General features: G+C 38.6%; 1 protein-coding gene across 4 annotated transcripts in view; it reads left to right on the forward strand.

Annotated features, from left to right (window-relative positions):
• Nucleotides 1-25991, forward strand: part of EPS8 (epidermal growth factor receptor pathway substrate 8) — a 177382-nt gene that overhangs the window by 36734 nt on the left and 114657 nt on the right. For 2 of the 4 annotated variants that reach the window (XM_035028147.1, XM_035028151.1), the window contains exon 2: nucleotides 21680-21756. The exons of 1 other annotated variant lie outside the window; for it this stretch is intronic. The gene's annotated coding sequence lies outside the window, so the exon portion shown is untranslated. Of the gene's footprint in view, nucleotides 1-21679; nucleotides 21757-24776; nucleotides 24867-25991 lie in introns of all 4 variants that reach the window. One more of the 4 variants, XM_035028148.1, reaches the window with a different exon arrangement.

A 25991-nucleotide genomic window follows, 5' to 3' on the forward strand; every position in this document is an offset into this window, starting at 1 on the left:
CCCGAGATCAAGAGTTGCATACTTTACCTACAGAGCCAGCCAGGCACCCCCCTACAGATGTTCTTTTTTAAACTTAATCAGTCAGTCAAAACATATATATATATAATATATATTTAAAATATATTTATTTATTTGAGAGAGAGAGAAAAAGAGAGCATGTGCATGTGCACGAGTGGGGGAGGGGCAGAGAGAGAATCTCAAGCAGACTCCCTGCTGAGCATGGAGCCCAACGTGGGGCTCGATCCCAGGACCCTGAGATCATGACCTGAGCCGAAACCAAGAGTTGGATGCTTAATTGACTGAGCCACCCAGGCACCCCTCAAAACATATTTATTGGGACACTTGGTGTATCATAGCAACATGGTTACTATTGAAATCCATTGAAAATGTAGGAGTTACACAGTACCAAGTTATAAAACATGAAACCATAGCTAATTTTGATGATACAATTTATGTAAGAAATATAGTAGGTATTAGAGAAGAAAGAAAATTTAACCCCCCCACATCTTTCTATTAAAAATTTTTTAAACCTATGGAAAAGTTGAATGAATAGTACAGTAAGCATCCCCACATATGCTTCATCTAAATTCCCCAACTGTCAGTATTTTACCACATTTGAATTCATTCTTTCCTTCCTTCCCCTCCATATGTATAATGTATGTGTCTTTCTGTGTATAGATACATACACACGTATGCTTTTTTTTCCCCTATTCATTTCATTGTAGGCTGTAGACATCAAGATGCTTTATCACTGACTACATTATCTCCGAAGAACAAGGATATTCTCCTACATAGCCACTATACCACTTTTATAATAAAAAATTTTAACACTGATTCAGGACTTCATCAATTGTATAGTCCATTTTCCAGTTTCTCCAGTTGTACTAAAATTGCCTCTCATAGATTTTCCTTGTTTGTTTGAGCTAGGATCTACCGAGGCAAATGCATTATATTTGGTTAGCCTGTCTCTTCAGGACAGGCCTCCTCTGATCTATACCTGTGCTGTCCAGTATGGTAGCCACTAGCTATATGTGACTAAATAGATTACAATTTAATAAAATAAAAAATTTAGTTCCTTAGTCACACTAGCCCGATTTCAGGTGCTCAGTAGCCATATGTGGCTATGGCCATTCTCTTGGACAGCACAAATACAGAATATTTCCATCATCACAGAAAGTTGTATTGGACAGATCTAGGACATGCCCCATCTCATTTGTCTTTTGTGAAATATATTTTTTGAACCATTCAGGCTGGTTGTCTTGTTGAATATTCCACATTATGAATTTGTCTTGATTGCTTCTTATTGATTAGATTCTGGTTGTAGCAGATTATTACTTTCAGATTATTAGTAGCTGCACTGATTAGCCCATCTCACATTCTTTTCTTTCTTTCTTTTTTTTTTTTTAGAGAGAGATTGTGTGCATGAGCCACAGGGTGGGATGGATGTGCAGAGGGGGTGGGAAAGAGAATCTTAAGCAGACTCCACACCCAGTGCAGAGCCTGACAGGGGGCAAAATCTCATGACCCTGAGATCATGACCTGAGCTGAATTCAAAATTCAGATGCTTAACCGACTGAGCCACGCAGGCGCCCCTCATGTCCTTTTCTTAAAATGTGACTGACATCCTTCACCTGAGAGGTGGAGTCTGTTCCCTCCCCTTGGGTGTGGGCAAGGACTTGTGACAGCTGACCATTGCAGTGAGGTGGAAGTCATGCTCTGTGCCTTAAGACTCACTCACTCACTCCGGGGATGCTTGCCGTTGGAACCCAGCCAGCACATTGTGAGGAAACGTAGGTCCTCTGATGATGTTAGACAGTTACAGTTAAGGTCTCAGCTGACAACCCAATGTGTGAGTGAATGGGCCTTCAGATGATTTCGTTCTGCTGGCTGAGGTCCTCGATGTAGTAGAGATCAACAGTCCCAGCTGGGGTCTGTCTGAATAACTGATGCACAGAAACAGTGAGAGCTAATAAATTATTATTGTTTTTTCAAGTTGCTGAGTGCTGGGGAATTTTCACACAGTAGTAGATAACTTATAAGGTTGGACGATTTCATAAGGCTACTCCATGAGTGATGGTGTGAATTTCCTATTGCATCACATCAGGAGGTGTGTGATGTCAGTGTGACTTATTGGTGATATTTGATCACTTGGTTAAGGTGGTGGTCCATCCTATCTCTTCATCATAAATACCTTTTCCTTTTGTAAGTAGTAAGTAGCCTGAGAGAAGTTTTAACTTTGCAAATAATACAAGCTTCCACCAGGTTCCTTGTCAACATGTCACGCTACACCGTTGTTTTGAGTGGATCTAAAAATGGAAATGATCTTAGAAATCATTTTACTGTTGTCATTTTGCAGCGTGATTTAATAAACATGATTAGGTATCTATGGGAGATACTGCCTTGCAACGAGGGACATAGAAATATAGGAGATTTGATTTTACTGCCTTGAAGCATGTGGAGGAAACCTAACATGGCTGGAATTCAAAAGGGTTTGACTGACTGATACTACATTTGTGTTCCAAGATGATTCGACTAAGATATTTTATTTTCCAAAAGAGTAAAATGATGTCGTTATGATAACTGTATATTGTAGTTTAAGACTGGGGGCGCCTGGATGGCTCAGTCTGTTAAGCTTCTGACTCTTGATTTTAGCTCAGGTCATGATCCCCGGGTTGTGAGATCGAGCCCCGAGTCAGCTCCACGCTCAGCACAGAGTCTGCTTGAGATTCTCTCTCCCTCTTCCCCTCCCACTCGTGCTCTTTCTCTCTCTCAAATAAATAAATAAATCTTTTTTAAAAAGGGCTGGTCAGTGGTGCTGTCTAAATTATACTTTTATCAGACAATTGAAATTAAAACAGGCTCTTATTGGTTTGTATTTTGGTTTTTTGAGAGAGAGCACGTGGTTGGGGGGAGGGGCAGCGGGAGAGGGAGAGAGAATCTTTTTTTTTTTAAGATTTTATTTATTTGAGAGAGAGAAAGAGCACAAGTAGGGGGAGCAGCAGAGGGAGAGGGAGAATCAGACTCCCTGCTGAGCAGGGAGGCGGATGAGGGACTCGATCCCAGGACCCTGGGATCATGACCTGAGCTGAAGGCAGATGCTTAACGGACTGAGCCACCCAGGTGCCCGGAGAGAGAATCTTAAGCAGGCTCCCGCATGGAGCCCAACAGGGGGCTCTATCTCATGACCCTGAGATCATGACCTGAGCCAAGATCAAGAGTTGGATGCTCGGGCGCCTGGGTGGCTCAGTTGGTTGAGTGCCTTAGGCTCAGGTCATGGTCCCAGGGTCCTGGGATCGAGTCCCGCATCGGGCTCCCTGCTCAGCAGGAAGCCTGCTTCTCTCTCTCCCACTCCCCCTGCTTGTGTCCCCTCTCTCTGTCAAATAAATAAATAAATAATTAAAAAAAAAAAGAGTTGGATGCTCAACTGACCGCGCCACTTAGGGACCCCTAAAAGCAATTTTTTTTTAAAGATTTAAAGATATAATTTAATAATAAGAAGGAATAAATCCCACTCTTTAGGATTCTGGAATCCTAACTGGGTTTCTGATAGATAAGTAATGTGAAAAAGGTACTAAATGTGCCAAATAATGTGTAATCAAATAGTTGTACATGTGTTTATTGAAATGGTGTTAAACTTTCCCCAAAGGATGACTTCATCCCTGTATATATTGTAAAAACAAAGTAAAAATTTAAAATTTTTTTTTCAGCAAAATCTCTTTGTGGATTTGAGATGTTGGGATTTCCTCAGTCTAAAAACACTCCTCGAAGCCCTGCAATAAGTATTGATTTCTGCTATTTATTGTTTCCATCATTTTAATATATCATTATAGGTCTACTTGGAGTATTTCATTGTTGTCTTTTCTGGTGAAACTCTCTTGTTAGACTACGTTGCTAATGTTCTTAAGTTCACCATATTTAATTCCTCCGTGGACTATACAGTTTCACTTGTTACTTAGACTGAATATTTAGCAACATTTTCTTCCGTGTAACTTTGGTTACAGGAAAAATTCCATGCGAGAGTGAACTGATCAACAGTTTGGAGAAGGATATCAGAGTACAATTCTTGCTAAGTAAAAATGGTATATCTTTAATAGAGGGGAAATATGATTGGAGCTGCTTTAGAATCATCTAAAATATACGAGTAATGGTATTTAGCTGAGGAAAGAGCAATCAAAAGCAATACTTCCTGGAAGTATAAAATTGTAAGAGGCATGTGGTGATAGGAAGGCCTCACTTTGGGAGGGTGAGATAAATGTGCAAGAACATGGGATTATTTAAGAAATGGAGCAAAACTGCAGAGTAAAAAGTCAGCGGAGGGATGGGGAGAGATCATTAGGGTAGGTGTGAATGTTGGCAGACAGGAAAGGAGGAGAGGGGAGAGTAAGCTTGTTAAATTTTGAAGTAGAGGTGTGGGTTTGGGTGCTTGGGAAACAGTAGTTTAAGGATTTGCTGAGCAGGAAACCCATGGAATGAGACACCACTGCTTCAGGGTGGTGGCAGGGTGAATACATTTAAGTATCTGGGAGGAAGGGCTGATTTTCCAAAATCTTGGGACAGAAAGCATTGGCTGACAGACTTCAAAAGGCTCTGAAAGTGTGCCTACATGTGAATGATGTCCTCTCCATGGACCTTTGGTAGATGTCATCCATAGACAGTTACTCTCCTGACAGCTTTAGCCAGTAGGATCAAGCCGACTTGATCTCGGACACACCCTTTCTGGGTATGTGCACAAATAGGGCCAATGAGGTACTTTGGTAGAGAGGGTAGTGAGGTGAGGAACTGTGGTCTCAAGGGCTTAAGCTTTAGACAGGGAGCACTCTTTCCCTTCAGGTGGAGAGGTGGAGAAGAGAGTGAGTGGCCGGGAATGCCCAGGGAGCCTAATGATTGCCCTGGCCTCTTCATATCACAGCATCCCATTACACGTTGCTCAGCCAGCCTGCATCCCTGTCTCTTACACACGGGGAGAAAATACGGCTAATATTTTTGCTCATAGAGATTTTTTTGGGGGATGTGGTTCTTTCACATATTTCACACACACTTTTAGCTAAATCTTATGGACAGTTTGCTTGGAATACATGGAGTTGGGTGTTCAGGGACAGGAGTCCTCATTTCCAGTCATGGAAAAAGAGTTTGAGTTATTTGGGGATGTCTTTGTCTCTGTTAGCATGCATGACTGTTACTCTGTTCACCCAGGACCTAAAGCTGAATACCTATTCACTTATTCTTCATTTACTACCAAGCCATGTCAACTACTAGATCCTAAGATGAGCTACTAAATAAAACAAGAATCTGTTATTATGTGACTCATCCTTCTGTTTCTCCCCTGTATTCCAGGTTTTTAATGATGTGGTGTGAAGAGATTCAGGATTTCCATTCCTGTTTTCCCTTTCCTGCCAAGCTCATGACCCCTGCCAACTCCATCCTTCCCTTCATTTGCCTGCAATTTTGGTTTGGGTTTGGACTCTTTGGGAGTTTATAGAACAGGAGCCATTTAAACTCCTTTTTTCCAAATGGGACAAGTATCTTAATTGAGGTCAGGCCAACACTGACTGTGACCGAATCTTCTCCTCATCCGCCTGGCACAGGGGGAGAATTCATACGGTAGAAGAAGGGCATGAAACTGTGCCTCCTAACAGTGTCCATTGGGATAAAGCTAATGCCCACTTGGAGGCACAACACAGTGACTTCTTTTGCCAGGCTTGATTGTTCTGCTTGGTCCCAAGCCAGATGGCAACCTGGTGGGTGAACCATTGGCTCTGGCCTTTCCCCAACCCCCTCATGTCTAAGATAAAATGCCCAGCTGTCCCTTTGCAGGACTTACCCTGTGGAAACAGTAATTGCTCTCACTGTTGCTTGATATTTACATAATTTTGTTTAAATTTGTAACTATAGTACTACCAATATGCCTTTATTAGTAGTATGAAAGCTTCAAATTGCTTGCCAGAATTCAAGAATGGAATCCATTTAACACCAGGCTGTTTAAGTATTAAAAGAGCTTCTGGAGTGGAGCGTGAGAGAGGAAGTGTGAAGATTTGAATTATGGTACTAGTGTAATTCATGTTCTATATATAGTTATTTTGATCACTAGAAATACTTGCAGCAAGGTTTCCATTAGTTTTAGTACCTTCTATCTTTCTGTCACTCTCTGACATACATTAAGACAGAAATGAACATCCAAGGTCTCCCGCAATTGGATATATATCTGCTGAATCAGATGATACTTATGCTTTTGTGCCTGAATTGTAGTGTAATATTAAGTATGCCTCATTTGAATAATGGTAATAGGATGTATATCTGTTACGATTTGTTTTAAAGTTTGAAATGGAGTTGTAGGTATATGAAGAAATCAAGAGAGAATTCTGAAAAAGAAACAAAGACCTGGTCATTTCACAGAGATTCATCTATATAAATCTTCCATTTTAACTCTAGCTTTGCTTTCTGAGATTATGATGCATTACTAATAGCATTCTTTTTTTTTTTTTTTTTAAAGATTTTATTTATTTATTTTATTAGAGAGCGAGCGAGAAACAGCATGAGAGAGGAGAGGGTCAGGGGGAGAAGCAGGCTCCCCGCTGAGCCGGGAGCCCGATGCGGGACTCGATCCCAGGACCCTGGGATCATGACCTGAGCCGAAGGCAGTCGCTTAACCAACTGAGCCACCCAGGCGCCCACTAATAGCATTCTTAAATTATATTTTCTTTAATTAAAAAAATCTTTTTGACAGTAACAGAGAAAGCCCAAGAACTTTATTGATGTTTCTGAGACACGTAAATGTTTCTAAACAAACCTAAATAATTTGGTAGGTTTGGGGGAAAAACACTTATTCCTGTTAGCCTACACTTGGGAGTCTCTTGTTCACCACTGGATTTGCAGCCCTAGGAAATGTCCTGATGTCTTAAGGATCCAGTTACAGCCTGAAGCACATTTCTGTTAGACATGCTATAAATGAATGATGCTTATCCTACAAATGCTTTTTCTCCCGTAATGTCACTGAAATGATGCAGCTAATATTGTTGATGTCATTAGAAAAGTAATCATTGCTTTGCTTTCCTCATAGGATTTTATGAAATGAAATGAGATAGTAGATTCAAAGGTCTTTTTTAAGATTTCAGGTGATCAATAAATATAAAGAGACATTATTATTATTACAATTTAACTTTTCTACTATTACTTTTATCACAACCAACATCACTATTAACATCTTCACCACTGGAGTATAATTTCTCTGACCCATCTTCTCTATTTACTGACTAAATTTACCAGGAAAGGGAAGGCACATCATGCCAATTGGTAATCTGGAATTTCTAATTGGAGACTTTTGTTTTCCTTGGAGAATCTGAAGCCTCAATGTAATAATAATCCTGACTCTAGACCCCTAAATTTCTTTCCCCTCTGAGTTTTATTGAGGTATAATTGATGAATAAAAATTGTATGTATTTAAAGTGTACAATGTGATGGTTTGATATACATTGTGAAATCATTACCGTAATCAATTAACACACCCATCACCTCACAAAGTTAACTTTTTTTTGTTTTTTTTGTTTTTGTTTTGGTGTGGCGAGAACACTTGAGATTACTCTCTTAGCAAATTTCAAGTATAGAAAACAGTATTACTGAGTCTAGTCTCCATGCTATACATTGGATCCCCAGAACTTATTTGTCTTCTAACTGGAAGTTTATATCCTTTGACCAATATCTCCCTTTTACCCCTCATTCCCCAAGCTCCTGGCAAACACCATTCTACTTGCTGGTTCTATGAGTTTATCTTTTTTTAGATTTCACATATAAGTGAGATCATATAATATTTGCCTTGTTTTGCCTGGCTTTTTTCACTTAGCATAATGTCCTCCAAGTTCATTCATATTGTCGTAAATGACAAGATTTCCTTCTTTCCATTGGCTGAATAATACTCCAGTGTGTATATATGTAGCACATTTTCTTTATCCATTCGTCCCTTGATGGACACTTAGGTTGTTTCCCTATGTCGGCTATTGCAAATGATGGTACAATGAAAATGGGAGTGTATCTCTTTGAGATACTGATTTTATTTCCTTTGTATGTATACCCGGGAGAGATTGCTTCTGGAATGAGATTGCTAGATCACATGGTAGTTCCATTTTTAAATTTTTGAGGAACCTCCATACTGTTTTCCATAATGGCTGTACCAATTTACATTCCCACCAACAGTGAATAAGGGCTCTCTTTTCTCTATCCACTTGCCAACACTTGTTATCTCTTGTTGATGGTAGCTATCCTAACAGGTATGAGGTGATATCACATTGTGGTTTTGATTTACATTTCCCTGGTGATTAGTGATGTTAAGTATCTTTTATGTATTTGTTTGCCATTTGTGTGTCTTATTGGGCAAAATGTTTATTCAGGTCCTTTGCTCGTTTAAAAAATCTGATTATTTTTTGCTGTTAAGTTGTATGTGTTCCTTATATATTTTGGACATTGACCTCTTATCAGATATGTGGTTTGCAAAGACACATTCCTTTTAATTTCATTGCTGAGAGTATTTGATTTCTGCTTAAAGGATCAGCCTAGTCCTGAGGGGCCAGTTCTGTCCTTTGGAGGATTTTAAGAACCCTGACTCATTAGCTTCTTACTTGATAGCAAATACTGTTGCTGTTGATCCTGTGTTAACTTTGTGCCTCAGTCTGGTAATTGGGTTTCTGTCTTGCTTGTATGGTAATTACCCCAGGTGTAGTCACAGATTTCCTATATTGACTCTTTGTCTCGGCCTTAAGAACCTGCCCAGAATCCCTTAATTCTCTTTAATTTCTTAAATTTAGCTGACCACCCCTCCCAACCTTCCTATACCCACACACAGATTTAAGTCTTGCTTGAGTCTCCCATTTCTTCACCAGCAATCCAGTTAACATGGTATCTGAACTATGGTATAAATGGAATTTGGTAGGACTGGTTGGTGCTAAGGAGAAGGGAAGGTGTCCAGAGGTAAAGAGAAGGGGAAATTGACATGAACATAGCAGAAAAGTACAAAAAGACAGGTGCATTTCTTCATTCACAAGGTTGTGAACTTTGTAAAGGAAAGAAATCTTGTCCCATTGTTTACTGCTCTATCTCTATAAAACTGTCTAAAACTGCCCAGCATTTAACCTATCCAGTAAATACTTGCTGAATGAGTGTTTGGGAGATACACTGAATTGACTGGTTTGCCTGGAGAGCACTTTAATGTGAACTTTGAGGGATTGGGATCATTTTGGTCTTGTTTATTACTAGAGCTCCATGTATTTTTGTTGAATGAATGAATAAGTAATGGGATTACTGGAGTAGAGACTGGAATGCTCAAATTGATAATGCAAAATCTTGAATGTCGTGCTAAGGACATCCTCATGACAAGAAAAAGGGCAGAGTTCAGGATCTAATTATCTTATTATCGACATCTACCGCCTAATGAAATAAGAGTTTTATTCTTTAAGTATACTCTTATTTGAGCGAAGCGTTCAGAAAGGGAATCCTTTTGATGCTGAGGAAAGAAGGGTTCTTTTTATCTAAGATATTTCTTTTTGAGTTAAGTCTAATATCTAAATAGGTAGATATGATTCCAAAACATGCTTTTAAAAGTTGCTTGTATGAATAGTTAACACTTTTATACACATCAATTCCAGAAATATGTTTCTTTTTAATGTCATGTGAATAAAGATGTGCTTTCAGAGACTCAACAAGGTGATGAAAAGGCATCCACTTTTTTCATTCTTGCTGGTCTATTTTGACATTCAGTGGTGTTAAGCAAGTATTCATTGCTTCAGGCTCCTTGAATCTGTGTGCTGGAGTGAGTGTTTCTAGGTGTCGAATACACCTCTTCATCTGCTTTATCTCTGGACTCTGGCATGGGCCATTTTAGGCCATAAGGATGTATACTTTCCTAATACTATTACTCTGGAAAAGTGAAACCTGTCCAGCCTACAAACCAAATGATTTTATTGAGGAAGAGAGCTTATCTTGATAGATGCACTTAAAGGAATTTCTTCTCAATGTTTTATCTTCATTGAGTGCTTGTACTGCTTAGGGATCAAATCATCCCCGATTGTGATAAATATTAGTTTTATATATAAATAGGAGTTTTTTTTTTTTCTTTTTCTTCCTTTTGTGCATGTGTGTCTGCCATAGGATAATGTGTAAAGCTAGACTTGCTAATCAAGAATATTGTTTCTGCCAGGTATAACCTAAAACCAGAGTTGGAATTAGGGCAGGACCATGGCAAACACACACTGAGCATCAGAATGGCAGGTGTGTCCTCTACAGGATAGGAGATCACTGTCACTCTTGGCTCCCTGCTTTCTCCTTATCTTCATCCAAGCACCTGGCAGGTTCAGAAAGATAGAGTCCAATTCTCCAGGCAGTCATCCTCAGCAGGAGAAAACCAGGGAAAGTTATCATCTGAAATCATGGACATAGGGGCATAAGGCAGTAAGCTTTAGGTTTTTGAAATGTAAATATTCTATGGCAGGTGATTAATTTTTCTTAGATGAATTACTGTAGCCAGTCTAGATTCTGGAGGAACTGATTCTTTTTTTAAAAAAGATTTTATTTATTTATTTGACAAAGAGAGAGGGAGAGAGGGAACACAAGCAGGGGGAGTGGGAGAGGGAGAAGCAGACTTCCCGCCAAGCAGGGAGCCCGATGTGGGACTCAATCCCAGGACCCCAGGATCATGACCTGAGCTGAAGGCAGACGCTTAACGACTGACTGATTCTTTTTAGGCTTACTGGTGTAGGAGATCATAAGCAAAGTCTCCTAACCAGTGTTGGGAAACCTAGAAAATTGGAAAATAACGATGTATAATTTTAATATATAAGGACGATTGCTTACTATTTTTGTATTTGATTTTGATGATGAACACAATGCTTGCTCTGTGTTGTTTTGATGAGGATAATTGGTTTTTCCACCACTACTACTAGCATAATTGTTCTTGTCATTGTCTTCATCATCATCAAATATTTATTAATTCCTGGCTAATAAGCAAGGAAGGTTCCAGGAAGAGTGGAGAAGATAAATAAGTGAAAGATGTGACTTCTTTTTTTAAAGAAGATGTATTTTCTATTTCGGACTGAACATATGTCCTAGGAAAATAAAAATAAAGTATATGATTTATTCATTACATAAATGATCATTAATCTCCCTTATGTGCTAGGCACTGCCCTCAGTATTTGAGAAATAATGTTGAATAAAATATAGTTTCTGCCCTTAAATTTAATGTTCTGGGGGAGGTGATAGACAAGCAAATAAGAATTTCAATAAATTGTAACATGTGAATAGTCAGTGAAGTGCCACAGAGAGTGCTTGCTATAGGAAGATATTATATTAAAAGATATATGAAATAAAATATTGGACAGTTTGGAAGCCAGAATAAAAACATTCTTTTGGGTGCCTGAGTGGCTCAGTTGGTTAAGCATCTGACTTTGGCTCAGGTCATGATCCCAGGGTCCTGGGCTCAAGCCCCACATTGGGGCTCCCTGCTAGGTGAGGAGTCTGCTTCTCCCTCTGTGCCTCTTCCCACTTGTTCTCTCAACCTCTGTCTCTCTCTCAAATAAATAAAATCTTTAAAAAACATTCTTTTAAGTCTTTATTTCTTATGTTGTCCCTTAGTAAGAGCCTAAGGCATAACCATAGTCAAGTAATAAAAACATTCTGCTAACAATGAAAGAACTATATAGTTCAGGTACGTTACATTCAGCTCTTCCAAAAGAACACAGGCATGGATCTTGTGAAATTTGGTTAAATGGGCCTTAAATTCTTTCTAGCATCAATTGTCTTAATATTTGCTTTTGCCTGATGCCCTGTGGTATGGTTTGAAAAGAAGACCTTGTTTTATATGCTAGGTTGGCAAGTGTCACGGTTAGTATTCCATTATGAAAGTTAAGAAACCTGATCTGCATTTTTTTTTTCTTTTGTTTAGGCAGTGTATGTTTCCACCTCTGCAAGGAGGGATTTGATGAAAGAGAAAAAGCTTAGGTCCATTATACCTTGGCTATTTTGTCTGTGTCTGCCATAAAACTTGTTGTAGAATAGAATTTTTTATAGCCAATTACTGTTTTACACCAGCTTGGTGTATTTTATTTTCTTTATATCAGATGAAGGAAATCAGAACTTTTTTATACATTGAGTTGTTCAGTTCCAGAGGGAAAAATACCAAGGGAGCTGTGGAATTTTTCTCCCTAGAGATCTTTAAGAAAAGGTGTTCAGACACTTAACTGCCTGAAATTGTTTATGTAGAGTTTTGTGTGTCCTACTTGAAAAAGCAAGATGTATAAAAACCCAGACTTAGAAAATTGGTATCATTAAGGATGATTCTTCTCTAGTCATTTTCGTTTTCCTAGTAGGTAGATTTATTTGGTAATAAATACTTAAAATTGGTGAGTATTTGTCTTATGAATATTGCTTACATAATATCTTAATTTGTACTGTGAAGCATTTTTGCAGTTTTCAGAACACTTGTACATAATTACGTTATTTGAGGCTCAGAGGTCTTCTGTGGTAGACAAGGCTGGCATTATGGGTGATCCCCATTTTGCTGATGAGAAATCTGAGGATGTGAGCTTATGAGACTTTCCTGGGCTCTAAGTTATTAAATGGTGGGCTTTGGCACAGGCCTTCTGATAGCACATTCTTTGCTCTTTTTAGGATGTTACGGGGCACTGATTTTTTTTCGTAAATGAGTATTTGTTCTGTTGTATGTCAAAATCAGGTCCGTGTGTTATCTCTGGGTCATTGATTTCTCCTTTCTTCAAGCTGAATGATCACTGGCAGAATGGAGAACATGTTTGGCCTTCCTCCCCAGTTATTATTTCATCAGCTGGTGCTTTCTTATCAGTGTGGTGTTGAAGATGGTAATTGGGGGTTCTCAGATCAGCTCACAAAAAATAACTTACAAAAGTACTGAATCGATGTTATTGGAACTAGGTGCTCATAAAATAATATGGTTTGATGTTTAAAAATCGGTTGTTTCTAGGAAACAGGGAGTGAATTTGTTAATGTACTAAGATTAAGTACTTTAGCTACATTAGCTATATATGGTATCCACTTCAGCTGAGCATTGATAGATTAGACTGCATTTAAGAGAACCAAAATAAAATCATTTCATTAACTATTGAGTCCTTTCATGGGGGCCACAGGTTAAATTTTAGAGTTAACAGGGCCAAATGTGTACAACGAATAAAATCTCTAGGAAGAAAAAGGACGTATTATTGATGATTACCAGATTAGGCTTTGTGTGTTGAGATAATTTTACCTTATAGCTCTGGTTTAGGAATTTGTTTTCCCCTGAACATTTAGTACATACATAGTACAGAGTGTAAAAAAATTGCAAATGTCAGAAAAGGACAAAGAAGAACATAATTCCTTGTAACCCTTCTGTTTGAGGATGTTTTTGTAAGAGAAGGGTGAGGTCATTTTAGAAGAAGGAGTTCGTACAGCACAAGCATGACTGACATATTCAGGAGCATATAGACAGTAGCTAAGGGTAGGAGAATACTTGCTGGGGGATAGTTGTAGATGAGTTTGATTAGCTCAGTTATATTGGACCACGAATTCCAGGACAAGAGATTTGTTGCTCTCAAATAAGGGATTGCAGAGCTCTTGTAGCCTAGGACTCATGTTTTCCAGGTAAGGAAATCTAAGTGAATCATTCAAATTAGTTAGTGGAGAAATTGGGGCTGGAACCCAGGCTTCTTGATTATTAAAGAGAATGTTGCTTCTATTATGTGATCTTGTATGTTGCCATCGTTGGTTCTGGGACAGAGGAAAGCAAAGTAAAAGCATTGCTTTTTTTTTTTTTTTAAGATTTTATTCATTCATTTGAGAGAGAGAATGAGAGAGAGCATGAGAGGGGGAAGGGTCAGAGGGAGAAGCAGACTCCCCGCTGAGCAGGGAGCCCGATGCGGGACTCGATCCAGGGACTCCAGGATCATGACCTGAGCCGAAGGCAGTCGCTTAACCAACTGAGCCACCCAGGCGCCCAAAGCATTGCTTTTTAAGAGTAAATTTTCAGTCTTAGAAAAAGGATTAGAAGGAGAAGTTAGTTGGAATAGGAAGACCAGTTAAGCTTATTTTGATAATCCTGGCGTGAGGAGATCCAGAGTGGAAAAGATGGAGAAGTCAGGAACAACGAGAGTTGCAAGCTGAGTAATGAGAAAGGAAGTTGCATTAAAATAATAAATGAGTAAATTTGGAGCGTAAACTTGTTTTGTGGAGAAGATCAAGTTCAATTTTGAATAAATTAGGACATCAAGGAGAAATGTTTTATTAGGCAGACAAGACTATGGGGCTGATGTTGTAAATGTTAAATTACACTTTGCAGATAATGAGGATTGACTAGTAGGATAACATGTACTATAGGACTAATCTCTTCACAGGGTACAACCGAGGGCAGTTTAATTCCAGAAAGTCTTCCTGAGACTGTTGCTTCAAGACAGAATAACTTATCTATTAGATGCGTCACTGAATGAAACATCTGGTTAATTAACTGGTGTGGGCAGGCTCACCTCAAAAAGACCTTTGTTGGCCTGATTGTGTGATGCTTCTTCTTCTCTAATAAGAGTCTTAGTTGGAAGAGCAACCCCATGTAAAACCTGTGTGTTAAAGAAAATGGCCATACCTTTTAGCCGTTCACTGCCAGAGAGTGGCTTCATGGTATTTTATGGTGTGATCCCATTTTTTTGTCATGATTGTAATTCAGTTTAATAATGCTAACTGGTTTCATTTGGGCAATGCATTGCCCTAATCACTCACCATTTGTTTTTAAACTTCTTTGTATGAGTAAAACCAAATGTAACAGCTGTTGATGTTTCTGCTAAGAGGTAGTGAACCTGAGCTATTATCTATATGGTCCATGAAGGTTTTAAAGATGGGGCTCGTGTCATTGTTTACCTTCTGTTTGTGTATTTCTAGGGATTTCTAAGACTTTAAAGCATATTTATTTATTTATTTTAAATATTTTTTTTTAAAGATTTTATTTATTTGTTTGAGAGAGAGAGAATGAGAGAGAGAGCACATGAGAGGGGGGAGGGTCAGGGAGCCCGATGTGGGACTCGATCCAGGGACTCCAGGATCATGACCTGAGCCGAAGGCAGTCGCTTAACCAACTGAGCCACCCAGGCGCCCTATTTTAAAGATTTTTGTTTATTTATTTATTTATTATTTATTATTTTTTATTTTTTTTAAAGATTTTATTTATTTATTTGAGAGAGAGAGAGAGCACATGAGAAGGGGGAGGGTCAGAGGGAGAGGCAGACTCCCCGCTGAGCAGGGAGCCCGATGCGGGACTCAATCCTGGGATTCCAGGATCGTGACCTGAGCCGAAGGCAGTCGCTTAACCAACTGAGCCACCCAGGCGCCCGATTTTTATTTATTTTAGAGAGAGCACGAGTGTATGGGGGAGGAGCAGTGGGTGAGGGCAGAGTCCGCCGTGGGGCTCGATCTCCCAACCCTGAGATCAAGACCTGAGCCAAAATCAAGAGACAGATGCTTAACTGACTGAGCTACCCAGGCGCCCCTAAAATATATTTATTAACTTCATCTATTACTAACCAGGTTACTTAAATTTTGGGGCCTCGATGTTCCCATGCTGGTGTTCTAGCATTTATCACTTATGTTATCTACCTGGGTTTGAGTCCAGCTTAACTGCTTAGTGGCTGAATGGATTTGCAAGTTATTACAGTTCTCCATCTTTCTGTCCCCCCCCCCCCCATTTATAAGACAGTATTACTGCCTACCTTGTAGGCTTGTTGTGAGAATTAGATTATTAAATATATCAAGCCCTTGAAGAGCCTGGCACACAGCAAACTCTCAGATCCTGGCTGTTGCTACTGTTACTGATCTCTTGCCCTCACTGTCCTGTGAACCTTCATGGTTCATCCTTGTATGCCTTGGACCTAGAGCTGTGTTTGCATTTAATAACAGTTTTTAAAGGATTAATTGACTGAGGAAGGTGGCAGAGGGAGGTGTCACAGGGTATCTTGTAGGGTGAAACAGGAAGAGGCCAGCTCTTTTTGTTACAAGTGCTATTTCCATTCTGGCTCACCTCGACTCTAGGTGAAAACTTTTCCTTAGTCATTAAGAATGACTGTTACTGATCCCAACATGGTGTCAGGAAAGCAGTTTGGTTAATCTAAGTTGGGAGTGGTTAATAGTTTCCCAGTGGCTTATACACTTTAGAAGGTATGTGCTGTCCGGGGTGCCTGGCTGGCTCAGTCCGTACGGCATGAGACTCTTGATCTTGGGGTCATGAGTTCAGGCCCCACGTTAGGCATAGGGCTTAGTTAAAAAAAAAAAAAAAAAAAAAAGAGTATGTGCTAACCACTCTTGTTGCTTGCCTTTGAAGCCTTCCCTGGTGAAGAACAGTTTTTTTTCAGATCTCCATTTCTGGGTGGGGACCCCTATGTAGGCAGTCCACTTCTGCCTGGGAATCTAAGCCTGAGCACAGCTCTCTAATTGTTTTTAGTTTCTTTGCTGCTGCTTTGAACAGATGTGCTTAGGTTAATGGCTTTGGGCAGCATGATGCATTAATGGTTTTTCTCATAATTTTGCTACACAGGAGGTATTATTTCTATTTTACATACCTGGAAACTGAGGCTCAGTGTGGTTGATAAGTACCTTTCCTTTTTTTTTTTTTTTAAAGATTTTATTTATTTATTTGACAGAGACACAGTGAGAGAGGGAACACAAACCAGGGGGAGTGGGAGAGGGAGAAGCAGGTTCCCGTGGAGCAGGGAGCCCGATGCGGGGCTCGATCCCAGGAACCTGAGATCATGACCTGAGCTGAAGGCAGACGCCTACTGACTGAGCCACCCAGGTGCCCCCCCGCCTTTTTTTTGATAGTACCTTTCCTAAAGCCATGCAGTAATTGTCAAAGTGAGATTTAAACTTGGGAAAAACTGTCTTACTCATGAGCCTCTACTATTTCTGCTGGCTGTAATGAAAGTTTCAGTGTCAGATCTATATGACACCTATGTTCTGGTGCAGCTTTGCACCTTAGGAAATCCCTATTTAGTAAATTAGTGTGTGTATTTGTATGTGCTTTGTAGCTTTTTAATTCTATACAGATGTTAGTCATTAAGAGCGATCTAGTCCTTTATACAATTAGATTCTGCATCTCTCCTTTTTATTTTTCTAGTCTTGTTCACAAGATTTTTAGACTGCTCAGATTTTTTGTCTTTAAGCATGATTTCTATCCTCAACTCTGTCTGCTGCCGTCTTAGTAGCTTCTGTTGGTTAGGGGCCCCGTGTTATCAGAAAATGTAAGAGGAAAAAGTGAAGGACTCCCCAAAGGGAACTAATGTCACTTTTAAAAGCTTATTTAAAATCATTTTAAATCATCTCAAGGGACTTTCAGAGTCTTTTTTGAAAAGTTTTGTTTACTAGGAGTCTTCTGTTCAGGGGAGTCAGTGATTCAGAATGTGGACCACATTTAGACAGACCTGGCTCAAATCCTGCCTCTGCTCTATGACCTTGGGACTTTGGACATATTTCATAACCTCTTTAAGCTTTAGCCTTAACCTGTAGGATGGGATTAATACTAATACTTACTCCCAGGTTATCGTAAAGAACACATGAACTAAAGTATACTCTGTGTTTCATGTAGTACGTTACACAAAGAGTGCTGTCAGTAACTGTTAGCTGGTATTGCAGGTTGAAGGCTAGGCTTGGAAGAGGACCCCAGGGATATAGTCTGTGCTGAACTTGAATGATCTGAAGTAGATGTGTCCTCTGCGGAGTAGGGGGTAAGGATAAGACCACAATGGAAGTCTCTTCAGGTTCTGGTCCCAGGTGTGGTAGGCTCAGTCCCATCATGGAGTGTTTAACAAGGGGGTACTTAATGATTTGATCCAGAAGTCCTTAGAGAAGGAAGGTATATATACTCATATGTGAATTCAGCAAACACGTATTAAGCACCTGTTGCTGCCAGGCACTCCCTAGGCAAATGCTGATGATACAAAAAGAAAGTAAGTCTTCCTCTGTCTTTTTGGAGCTCATATTCCAACTATGGGACCAGTATGTGAAGCAATGACTGATAAAACATAAGTTATAACAAAATAAAGCTTTAAGGTATAGGCAATATGCCCTAGGGCATCAGGTGAGTTGGAAGGAAGCCCATTCTTGTTGATACTTTATCTTCAAGGGTGAGAATTTTCTTATAGAAGCGTTAGTCCAGTGAATTACTTTGATTTTTTTTTTTTTTAAGATTTTATTTACTTGATAGAGACACAGCTAGAGAGGGAACACAAGCAGGGGGAGTGGGAGAGGGAGAAGCAGGCTTCCTGCTGAGCTGGGAGCCCGATGTGGGGCTCGATCCCAGGACCCTGGGATCATGACCTGAGCCGAAGGCAGTCGCTTAACCGACTGAGACACCCAGGTGCCCAAACTTTGATATTTTTTAGGGTAGATTTATCCTTCGAACACCAAAGATATTCCAGATGTAACTTAAATTTGGCTATGTGACTGAAAGCAGCCTATCTTTAAACATTTGTAACAATATTATCTATCCAAAATCTTTACAACTTAGGTAAATAAAAGTTATAGGCAAATTCTTGTCCTGCTGATTACATAAAGGACACTTATAGCTTCAGTGTATAAAGGGATTTTTTAGTTCAGAGTGGATATGTTTTCCAAATTATTATTTATGCCAGTGGGGAATGTTGTTGGCATTTGGGGAGAAGTGAGTTTAATATTAGGTAGCCTAACAATACTAGCAGAATAATGATTGGATGTTGACAATTAGAATATTAGCTACTGTGAAACACTAACAGAACAGTGCTAGGAAATGTGTGTGTGTGTGTATACCCACACTTCTGTAGTTTATATAAAAGGTTAAAATATATTGAATCTTTTATAATATAATCAAATCCACATATCACAACATTATATGGAAGAAATTATTTTTCTCATTTTACAGATGAAGGAGCTAGAACTTGCTTGAGATGATGTAAAACTAATAAGTGAGGGATCAGACATTGAATTTCAAAGCCTTTGTTCTTTTCACCTTTTTGTGTTGAATACAATTGTTTCTCACTTAACAGAATTCATCATACAATAATTTAAATTACACATGTATTATCCATACTTGAAGAATTTGAGCCAAACTCTGTGCACCACTATAGCTCAACATGAGTCTTCTTAGTGCCAAATGAACAAAAAACTTTGGAAGTAAAACATCTAAAGTCTGGCAGTTTGCCTATATTTTTAAAGTCACTACTTTTCCATTTTCTGATAAATTGCTGTTTTCAATGTACTAGCTGTACTTAATAAAGAGATCGACCATTACATACAGAACATAACATTTTAGCTAAATAATTGAGACAAATATCTACTAGTTCAGACATTAGTTAGTATTATTTTGTTAAAACATCTCACAGGAACATGTAGTTAAGTTTTAAATTCTTAAAACTACTTCTGTTATACTTGAAGTACCATTTATTTTGATGTATACCTCATATTTTTTTAAAAAATTGTATTTTGGAAACCTTCAAATATACAAGGTAGACAGAATAGCAGAATGAATCCCTGCATAGCACCATCAAGCTTTAGCACTTATTAACTCTGGGCTAATCTAGGTTCATCCATCTGCCCACTTCTTCCCTCCTGTGTGAAACAGAGCAGATCTCAGATACACCATTGTATATGTAATTACTTCAGTATGTTATTCTTTTTTTTAAGATACATTAATTTGAGAGAGAGTGAACAAGAGTGAACAAGAGAGAGGAAAGAGAGATAGATTGAGAGCAGGAGCCCAGGGAGGAGGGGCAGAGGGAGAGGGAGAAGCAGGCTCTCCACTGAGCAGGGAGCCTGATGCGGGGCTTGATCCCAGGATCCTGGGATCATGACTGAGCTGAAGGCAGACACTTTACTGGCTGAGCCACCCAGGCGCCCCTCAGTATGTTATTCTAAAAGATAAAAACACTTTTAAAATGTTATAACCGGGGCACTTGTACACTTTCTTTCTCTCTGTCAAATAAATAAATAATCTTAAAAAAAAATAAAAATAAAATGTTGTCACCATAATTTAATTATCATACCTGAAAATAAAAGTTAATTGAGTATTATTAAATATTTAGTTAATATTTGATTTGTAAGTCTTCTTTTTATAGTTTGATTAAGGTCCAAATAATGTCCTTTATGGTTATTAATATTTATTTTGCTAGATATTACTAATGATGTCTTTGTGATATAGTTAACATGTCCTTCTCTCCTGTGTGTTTATAAAGTGGTAGACGGACCTAGAGATTTAATCAAATTCAGATTCCCTTCCTTCATCCCTCCCTCCCTCTCTTTGTTTCTTCCTTCCTTCTTCCTCTCTCCCACCTCCCCCTCTCTCTTCCCTTCTTTCTTTTCCTCCCTTTGTTCCCCCTGTTCTTTTCACTTCCCTGATATATGAATGGTATTTCTTCTTTCCTCAGGACACATAATATGTGCTGGTTTTCTTTTTCGGATACCAGTAGCTGTTATGCCTAGATACTTTAATTCATTAGGAGTTGCAGAATATGATATTTTAATTTCTACTTTATATTGATTTATTATCTGGAATATGTCTCTAAAGAAAAACTCTCCCTCATCTACTATTTGTTTAGCTAATTGTACAGTTTATATTAAAAAGTTTGAGTTGGGTTGATTTGATTACCAGCTTCATTTGAACTTTTTCTAAAATGAAATTTTAAATGATCTAAACTGAGCTTGAGGGCATCTGAATAAAATGGAGAAGTTTAGCACATAGACTATGTGGCATCTATTTAACTAGCCATGTAATTTTTTAATTTACTCTGTGACATTGCTGAGGTGGTCATTGATGTGTGGCCTCTAAGCAAGTGAGACTGTATTATATGAGGATCTGAACAGAAGAATGAAGTGCTGATCTTCAGTATTTTCATGCTGTTACAGAGTTGGGATTCAAATTCGAACTCCTGTACTCCACAGTCCCTTTTCATTGCTGTTAAAGCCACGTGACAAGTCCATACTGCAATTATTAGTTCTTAAGCATTATGTGGTATTAGTGATCATTTTTAATTTTTTTAATTTAATTACTTTTTTCAGTGATCGTTTCTTATTTAAAGCACAAACTCTTTGTCTTGTTATTTCACTTTTAAAAAATTTTCACACATATGGAATCTTTAACTATCTAATGGATATGTACCTATTCACAATATATATTATGATATTGTCAGTTACACAGATATGTCATGTAATAACACGCACTCGTAATGTGGGTCTGCATTTTAAATACCTAGGTTACTATGTGTGTTTATAGACCTTGACCTAAATATACAAGTCTAACTACATATAGGAAAAAATTGAATATGCCTATTCTATATATAGTTTGTGAAATGCTAGATAAATGTAAAAAGATGCAAAAAAAGTACCTCTGAGGCATTGATATGTTCAGATCCTAGTATAAGTCTTAGAATTTTAGGTTGTTTAGAAGTTAAGTACTTCTCAGAGTTACTGCAAGGATTAAATCAGATGGCATGTTAGTGTGCTCAGCACAATATTTGATCCTTTGTGACTTCTTTCCTCTTTATCTTTTCCATCCATATAATTTTCAATCTACATGAAAAGAGAACAAGAAATTTAAGTGCAAGAGAACAAATATGTGTATTAAGCAAAAGCAGCTACTGCTTTCAGACTGCTTCAAAATGAAATTTTGTTTTTATTCACTTATTTTTAGGCACAGGTCATCTTTAATACAGCTCTCATTGGACTGAAGTGGAAGCATAAGAATTGGAGCATATTTTCATTTTTGAGGTGAGTCCATTTGTAGAAGAATTTAGATATTTAAAGCCACCTGCTGTTTCTTAGGGAATTTTGACATTTGCACGTATTCTGAGAAATACTACAGGTATCCGTGAAAGGCTGTTAGTGTGAAGTGGTGGGAGAGCCCCAGGCCCCCACCTTCATGCCCAGTCCTGGTTACCTGACTTCCCTGTGTCAGTTTGCCTGTTTTTAAAATGGGAATGATGGGCCTATTGACGCTGCTTACCTTCCAGATTACATGTTGTGAGAATAAATTGAGATCATGGATATGTAAAGTGTCTTATTAAGAAAAATGTAAGGTGGAGGTGTTAATACTGTGAACTGTCAGTGAGTTAAATGGGAATTAACAGTTACGTGCAGAGAATCTGTAAGTATGAAATTTTTGGATGTAACTGTAGCCTAGCTAGTGGAATGGTAGGAAGACCGCACCATCTTATGTACTGTTTCTGGGAGAACTGGCGAGCACAAAAGAAGAGGGGAAAGTAAGAGGAGGAAGAAGTGGGAGAGGAAAGAAAGCCAAACCAATTAGATGGCTCTGAAAGTATTGGCATTTTTAGAACTAAAAATTTACTTATGAGGATGTATTTGGAGGAATTATTAATCTGTGGATTATGAAAAATGTATTTTCTATTGAAACCCTGTTACATCGGGATGCCTGGGTGGCTCAGTTGGTTAAGCATCTGCCTTCGGCTCAGGTCATGATCCCAGGGTCCTGGGATTGAGTCCCACATCGGGTCCCCTGCTCAACGGGGAGCCTGCTTCTCCCTCTCCCTCTGCCTGCCGCACTGCCTACTTGTGCTCTCTCTGACAAATAAATAAATAAAATCTTAAGAAAAAAAAGAAAACCTGTTACATCTTTTCAATACTTTTATATTCAGTATTTTACTTTCTTGCTGTGGGAAAAACATCTAATTCTGATTTTTCTCTTCCCTGGAGTTTCAGCCATTCATCTGGATGCCTTAGTGTATGAGGCCTGAGTCAAACTGAATGGGCATTTGTTCTCACTCCATCAGTTTTTGTTTGTTTCATTTGTCTTCTTAACTTCCTTTATTTCTTTTGTTTTTCTTCAGCTCACCCAGCACATGTCCTCTCTTACCTCTTTTTGGGCTTAGGTTTTTACACGTAACCTTTTTTTCTGGGTCTCCCAAATTGTACCCTGAGGCTTTTCAAAGGTGCCAGAATACTATTTAGCAAATGTGATTACTGTATTTCTTTCTAGTAACTATGTTTTGAGAGTAATTTATTTATATCTTGGGAGAGAAAGATAGTAGTAGATCGGTAAAATGGTAGTGAGACTCCTGTTTCCTGCACTGTCTTCAGGTATTATGGATTCTAGCGTGGTGGTCATGACTCTGTAGCTAGATGATTTGGTCATCTTTGGTCAGACGTTGCTGCTGCTATCTCTTTGTCTTAGTCCAGAAGAAAATGTTTTTTCTCACACAATGGACTTATTCAGTTCTTTGTGGAGTGACAGAGGGGGCGGTGTTCAAGGTCCTTCCCAGTGATCAGGGACCTGTCTTTTAATCTCCAATGCCAGCTCAATAGTTTTAATTCTGCTGCTACTTTCACCTCTAATTTATTGTTTGGCTCAGTCATCTAGCAACTACTTTTGTGTTCTCTTAGTACAACTGCAAGGCATATTCTTCTGTATTTTTGTTTCTTACTTAGTAAACAAGTGGCATATTTAGTTCCACTTATAAGTCATTTCTTCAGTTTCCCAAAAAAAGTAATTGACCAGTCTATAGAAACATAACTGTAGAGGGCTTTTACCAATTGCTTTTCTTTTTAGATGGTGGGTGTAGGCTGTAGGAGAAAGCCTGTTCACAGTCTTCACCATCTAACATTTGTAAAATTCTGGGCATGTATCCTCTTGAGCCTCAAACTTCATGGTTGTAAAATGGGTATAGTGTTACTGACACCGTTGAATTATTAGCATTTAAGGAGGTAGCCTACAGAAGGTGTCCAGTATGGCGGTGCTTGGGTAGCTCAGTTGGTGAAGTCTCCGACTCTTGATTTTGGCTCAGGTCATGATCTCAGGGTCGTGAGATTGAGCCCCGCGTCTGGCTTTGTGCTCAGCGGGGAGTCTGATTGAAATTCTCTCTCTCCCTCTCCCTCTGCTCCCCCCATGCTCTCTCTCTGTCTCTCTTTCTAAAATAAACAAACAAACAAACAAAGGTAAAAAGGAAAGAAAGAAAAGAAAGTGCCCAGGGTGGTATGGAGCACAAATATGTGCTTAGGTAATTATTGTCATTGTTGATTTATCCTCTTCCCTCAATCTTTTGTTATCACTGTCATTATTATGAGATTAAGCCCAAAGGGAGTTATGTATAGGTGAGCTTGTAACAGAACGCAGCATTGATAAATAAGGTCTCTTGTTGAAGTTGTGTGTAGTTGTGGATTCCCTGATACACTCATCATCTTCATTAACATGAGAAAGTCCCAGCTTAGAGATAGGTCAACATGTCTGACTGAAGTTACTGAGATGGGTTAATTGGTCACTATTGAGCTGTTTTTGAGAATAGTGTTAGAGTTTTCTGAAATGCAGTTTATCTTCGGATTTAATTGCTCTCGGAAGTAGGCAGTTATTTAAACTGTTTATCTTTGCAAAAACAGCACACAAAAAAGTATTAAGCACTTAAAACATTTACCTTTTAAGTGTGTATTTTTGTTTTATGGATATGATGAAAAAAATTCTACAAAATCAGATTTTATTTTATATTTTTAAAGATTTTATTTATTTGAGAGAGAGAGCACAGAGGGAGAGGGAGAAGCAGACGCCCTGCTGAGGAGGGAGCCTGATGGGGGACTCCATCCCAGGATCTTGAGATCATGATCTGAGCTGAAGGCAGACGCTTAACCAACTGGAGCCACCCAGGCGCCCCCAAAATCAGATTTTAAGGAACAGAAATATATAGTGATTAATCATTCAGCTTCCTTTTGTCTTCAAATTGGCACACTTTATTTTGTCTTGCTGATGCTTACATAGAATGCAATGAAATCTTTTTATGCAGGAATACTAGAAAAAAGATGTTTCTATGTGGAAAATACTCTAGCTCTTTGAATTGTTAGTGTGAAGTTCGCATGAGGTGAAGAAGACCTGAGTGAGTGAAACATTTAAAATGGTGAAAAGCTTATCTTAAAGTTTTATATTCTGAATTTAACCCTTAAAATATTTTGAAAAGAGAATAAATATTTCCAAGAGGACAAAGGTTCTGTTTAGGGGATTTGATTAAATCAGTGAAAAACTTGGATAACAGTTGCCCAGAACATTTTGATTATTTTATCCAAAAAGGATATATTTCCAGATGATACGAAGACATGCCTTTAAGATACTATAAGATATATTGTTGCCTGAACTTTCTGCCTGAGATGCATTTCTGAAATGAGTAACTGGAATATTGAAATGTCATATGGAAGCTTGTCATTTGTGAATCCATTTTTTAAAACAATACTTAACATCTAGTAGATCTTTTGTACTATTAAAGATTTTCTTAAAAAGATTTTCTTATTTACATGTAGTTAAGGAGGCATGCGGTTTGTCTCTTTTTAGTTAAATGGGAAGTGTAATATTTTCTGAGGGGGGTGACAGAAAAGAGGAGCGTGCTGTATTATAATATATAACCATATTATTATAACAATATGGTTACCATGGGGAATTTATTGTGGAACCAAAAAGATATAAAGTTTTGATGGCCAACAGTCAGAGAGCAACTAAGACTGATAGAGATTTATAGAATGCCTGATTGTCCAGTTTGTAATTCTCCTTAGTAACCCAGGAAGCAAATGTAAAGAAGATTGAGTAGTGGTTGACCACAATAAAGATAAAGTCCCTACCCTCAAAAACTTCATAGTTTCATTGACAAAACAGAATGTTCTGTCTTAAAGCCTCTGAGTTTCTAAGCTCCCTATAGACATGAACAGCCTAGTTCTGATTTATCTTATGGAATCCGTGTTTTTCAGATCCTCTCCAAGTACCTAGCTCAGTGTTTGGAATATATATTGGTTAAATTAAACTGGCAATATGGAATCAAGTGCTAGAGGGAAAGGCTGTGCTTTTATTCTTTTTTTTTTTTTTTTTGAAGATTTTATTTATTTATTTGACAGAGAGAGGCACAGCGAGAGAGGGAACACAAGCAGGGGGAGTGGGAGAGGGAGAAGCAGGCTTCCCGCCGAGCAGGGAGCCCGATGCGGGGCTCGATCCCAGGACCCTGAGATCATGACCTGAG

This window comes from Mirounga leonina, unplaced genomic scaffold (assembly GCF_011800145.1).
Source record: "Mirounga leonina isolate KUSES-001 unplaced genomic scaffold, KU_Mleo_1.0 Mir_201, whole genome shotgun sequence".
In the NCBI taxonomy this organism is placed as follows: Eukaryota; Metazoa; Chordata; class Mammalia; order Carnivora; family Phocidae; genus Mirounga; species Mirounga leonina.